Below are 5407 nucleotides of genomic sequence, written 5' to 3'. Positions count from 1 at the left end.
CGGCTCGAGGGGGGAGGCGGGTGGGCAGCGGGCTTGTCCCTGTAAGAGTAAAGCAAGTGGGACGGGGGGAGGTGGGTGAGCAGCGGGCTCGTTCCCGTAAGAAGTAGCAGCGAGGGGCGGTGGGGATGGATGCGTGGATGGCTGGATGCACGGATGGCTGGAGGCATGGATGGATGGATGGATGGAGGCGGGGCGGGCGCGGTTTCCCGGTAACTACACTCGCGGACCCGACTCAGTTACCGGCAGCCCCCCAGCGGCCGCGGCGCGCTCCCGCGCGGCTGGGCCGGCCCGGCGCGGTGCCGGTGCCGGTGCCGGTGCGGTCCCGCCGCAGCCCGGCCCGCAGGGACTGCGGGAGCTGCCGAGGGGCAGGCGGCCCGCGGAGCCGCCCCAGCAGCCATCCGGCTGGAAGACGGCGGTTCCCCGCGGTTCGATCTGCCCCCGAGCGGGCCGCGGGGCTCAGGCGTGCGGCGCCGCCCGGCCTCTGCCCCCGGCCCCGCGTAACCGGGAAGGAAGCAAGCCCAGCCTTGAGGATGCTCGCTGAGGCCTTTCCCACGTCCTCCCCGCTAACATGGCAGTGAGGAGGGATCTCTGCAGATGGCAAGGTGTGGTTAGGTCAGTTCCCTTCACAGCCCAAATTCTTCTCACCTGATGGCACCCATCAACAGGCAGCGTCCTCCTGGCCCGCTTCCCCAGCCCCTCTCTGCAGTCGGGTCCGTCCACCATCACTCTGAAATGCTCACAATTTCTCCCTGGCCCTTTGTGTCTCCTTCGCCCAAAAAGCCTCTCTGATCTCACCAGCATCCTTGCACCCATCTCTAGTAATGGCAAATTGAATTTTGCTGATCCCGTATGATCCATTTCGATCTCATCCTCGTGCTTGGAAAATTCAGTTTTTGTCAGCATTGCTGAGAAGTCGCTCAAGACAGCTGATCATTCTTCATTAACAGCAGTACCAAAGAATAGGTAAGTTCATTCATTTTTCCATTCACACCTTACAGTCAGCCTAAGGAAGGAAAAAAATAAGGAAAAAAAGGACTTCAGACAGAACGTATTTTGCCTGACCCTCTGAAACAATAAGCAGGAAGTCTACTCAGATAAAGTCAGTTTACAAAATAAAATCTACACAGGAAAGACAAAGGCAGAAAAAAAAAAACCCAAACCACAGTCTGAATATATGCAGCTGGTTTATCTTTTTCCTTCTTCATGAAATTGAAGGTATTACTATGTATGGTGAACATGATGCTGCTGAAGTGTGAGATCAGTCCCCTCCTCTCTGGTGCCCGAGGCCAGTCTGCTCTGCTGCTACAATGCTTATGTGTCACTGGGTACAATGCATTAGATCCCTGGTGAGGATGAAGTTTTTCCACAGTTAGAATTCTTTCCCTATTTCACTCCTTCCACCTCCCCCATATATTTCCAAACCTATCAGTTTTCATCTCATTTTTCTGAATGACTTACTAAAGATACTTTTCCCGACATGTCTACACTCTTCTAACCTAGGTTGTAAAAGTACTGGGAAACAATAGGTCTGGCAGTATGTTAACCAAGGTGTTTCATCATCTCTAAAAAGCAGATCTCTAGGGCTAAAAATGCGAGGAAAAGGGATGCAAAAGCAGATTGCAATGGGTAAAGTGGTATATTAAGAAAAAGTCCTGTTTTGGGTAAATGTTTTTTAAGTTGGTGGCTGCCCAGCCAGCTGTTGTCACCCACAGTCTCCTGTGATCGATCAGGACAGCTGTCCTCAGCAGTTTCACCAAACCCCCCCAAACAGCATTTGCACCTCACCCTGGCCTAAGAAGATGTATTACTGACACAGCTGTGGGCAATTTCTTTTCCTCTCTTCAGAGAATCTGGTTTCATTTTAATCCCCTTCTCCCTCTCACCCACCCACCAAATCTAAATCTGTTCCTCTGTCAGCCTTCTTTGTGCACTGAGTGAACTCTGCTGTGGTTTCCTTTTCAGTGAAGATTTCAGACAAGTCACATTGACTCTTCTTTCTTTATTCCCCCTGAGCTTGTCTATCTCTTTATCTCAAGCTCAGAGTCATATCCCAAGTCCTAGCAAATGCACATTTGGCTTTCCTTTCATTAAGTTACAATATCATCTACATCAACCTGCTCTGACTTCTGCCCCAGGGCATGATTCCACAGGCAGGTGAGCAAGTCCTAGCACTTACCCTGCCTGAAAAGCTGCTTTCCAGTTCTTTATGCTGCTGCTTTAGTGAGATGGTAGTTTGTGCAGGATCTGGCAACACCCGTGCTGCTGCCAGACATGCACAGCAGAAAAAAAGAACTGGAAGGAAGGATTATACCCAGGTGTCCATTCATTCACTCCACAGAACTATTGGTCTGTCTTGTGGCTGTCTAGCATGTCCTGATGCCACCAGCTCCCTCATTTTTTTAATTTGAAATCAATATCACTTAGCTGCTGGAAGCAATACCTGTCTTGGCACTTACAGCCATGCTTCATCTCTCATTTCTGATATAGTCAGCTTAATGAAAGGATAGACTCTTCACCATCTTTTGGTTCTTAATCACACCTTTATTTATCATGTTTACATAATATTATGTGTTATTTATATTTACATAAATCTCCATATTAAAGTCAATTTCATTCTCATTAGAAGTTGAGAAGATTTTGTTAAGACTCAGCTTTTACCCAGTTGCTCAGCTCTTCTGTACAGTATGTTTTATGCAATAGGGAATTCGTCATCAGTGAACAGTTTCTAGTTTTTATCAAGCCAATAACAAAATTTTAAAAAACAGTAAAAATGTTTATCATGTAGCACCAAAAGAAAAGTAGGTATTTTACATGCAAGAAAAACATGGTTTAATAAGAATGTGATTTCGTAAGAATTATCTTGTAGGAGGGAAGTGACAAGACTGAATCTCTGAACAAGGGACTGAAACAGAGCATAAATCTAACTGTCCCCCACAGTTTTTGTCCTTGCACTTTCATGAGCAACAATATTCCCACTGCTGCTTCAAGGAACTGGAGGTAAATGACAGAACATAAACAGTTGTGTTTTCTTTGAAATACACTTTCTGACAGGCTGTGGATATTTTCTCTGAGCATTGTGGGTTTGTTCTTAAACAATGAGGCTACATTTACTTGCAGGAAATTGTGTACAAAATTTGTTTGCTAAGTGCTGATTTAAATGCTGGTCTGAAAGATCTTCACAAGTGTAAGTTTTTGTACAGGTTTGGGAGAGGGAGGTATTTAAATATCTAGAGAGAAACATGGTTAGATCTTTTTACAAAGCTGGGTATCTCAGAAGAAAGGAGCAGTAGGAAACAGCCCCTTGCAACTTGCTCATTTATTTTTATGGGGTGAAATTATGTGCCCCTCTGTTTATTGCAGATCTGAAAATCCCCCCTTCCACAGCCCCTGCTGTGAGGGACTGTGTTGGCCAAAGGGAAGGAATGTTTGACCTGTTGTGTTCTGTAGGTCACTGCCATTAGCAACTTCTGTTTGCAAAACAGAGCTTCACTGCTGCCCAAAGTAGGTCAAGGATGCTGCTGGAGGAAGTGCCACATAAAGATCCCTTGACTTTCTTCTTCCTCCATTCCTGCAGTTTTGCAATGAATTCAGCAGAGAAATTGAGATGCCATAGTCAATAAGCATGCGCTCCTAGGTGAGGACCACCTATTTCTGGGGTTGTATGCCAAGGTGAATTGGGAACAGACATGGATGCATGCCTCTGTTCCCCCATGCCCTGCACACAGAATGGTCACTGTAAGTCTGGGCAGGGATGGGTGGGGAGGAAAACACAATTCCAGCAAATCTAAAAATAGTCACCTTGTGACTGATAGAGTCACTAGCCTGATAGAGGGGCTGATAACAGCACAGAGCAAAGCAGTTTTAGAACTAGTCTAGATCTTAGCAACTTGTTCTAAACCTACCCTGAGGCTTCCATCATATCCCTGAAGACCAGCTTATGCTGTAAATTAACTGTTTGTTTGTGTTTTAAGAGACAGCTGCTCAATAGTGTTCATCTTTTCTATACGCCATTGATGAATCTATTAAACCTGTTTTACCAGATGTTCCCTGTATCTCTCTCTCTCTATATATATATAAAGATCTTATAAATTATAAATACTGGAACAGCATCTTCCAAAGAAACGCTGCTTATAAAATACAAAGCTATTGTCACTGTCTTACCTGCTGAGTAAATATATTCTTTTCATCAATTAATTATCACGGATGCAGATTATATCAGAGTAGGTAATGTGCCCCTGTCATCTTCCTTAGCTACCACTAAAACCAGCTAAAATGAAAAGAAAAAGCAATATATATCTTGCCAACAAATGTCCCACTTTCAAGTAGACATTACCAAGCACCAGATAATGTAAAATATCTTCCTTTTGCCTATTCTGTCCTCAGAGGTGTCATTGGCAACCATGCCTGTTATCCCATGAAAAGACTCTGGAAAATTAATGTCCACCTTTTCCTTCTCTGATCCTTTTTAAAATCCTTATGTAATACCTTGTGACCAGCTACTATCACAGAAGACACGGAGAAACTTCCTACATGAAAGATGTGTCTTCAGCTGTGGAAAATACGCAGAGGCCTCTGAAGTTCATGAGTAGGAGATGTTTACAAAAATAGTGTCTGTATCAGATCGATAGAGGCAGGAATCGTCCTGCAGGGGCTGTTGCTCCAGTATGCTTCACTGCTGGCCTCCTGCCACTGGCAGTTTGGATTCCCCAGTAAAAGCTACTTCTGGCAGAGAGCTCAGTAATTGCTTCATAGAGGTAATGTAGTAGATGCCATAAGAGTTAATTCTACATCAAGCTGTATTAGCTACTGATAGGATTTTCGCGTGGACCGAAAAGGAAATGAGACAGAAAAATGACTCATGCAGTTCTTCTTTCTTCAGAGCTCCTTTGCTGCAGAAGACAAACAGAAAGGTTTTTTATGAGGTTTTAAAGAAGGAAAAAAAGGAGTGCCAATGTAGTTCAGAACCTGAAAGTGGTGCAACTTATCTCACGTAAGTGAAAGGCTGGGTCCTTTCAAGCTGGGAAAATATTTGAGGCTGTGTGAATCAACTGAAGGGATAACAGGTGGAGAGAGGTAGGATATGTTTGCATTACATATTGTGATATAAACTCATGCTTACTTACACTCACACCCCAGCAAACCTGATCTTCTTCCTGCGCCTTTTAGGGGAGCGTGTTAGTTCAGTGCTGAGATAGAACTAATCAGTCCACACCCTCAATAGTGCGCTTACCAAAAACTCCTCCTGGGTATTTTATCCCATATTGCTGAAGAGATGTAATGGTGAGCACCATTATTTTCTCCTCTTTCACCATAAAATATTTTCTCCTCTTCTCTTCATGGTGAATTCTCAAATTGGCCTGTGCTGCCACAGTAGAGACACATGCTTGGGACATCATGGCATCATCTT

The sequence above is a fragment of the Pyrgilauda ruficollis genome, unplaced genomic scaffold (assembly GCF_017590135.1).
Source record: "Pyrgilauda ruficollis isolate IOZ18807 unplaced genomic scaffold, ASM1759013v1 scaffold235, whole genome shotgun sequence".
NCBI lineage: Eukaryota > Metazoa > Chordata > Aves > Passeriformes > Passeridae > Pyrgilauda > Pyrgilauda ruficollis.
The sequence above is the reverse complement of the archived record's forward strand: the minus strand, read 5'-3'. Positions refer to the sequence as shown.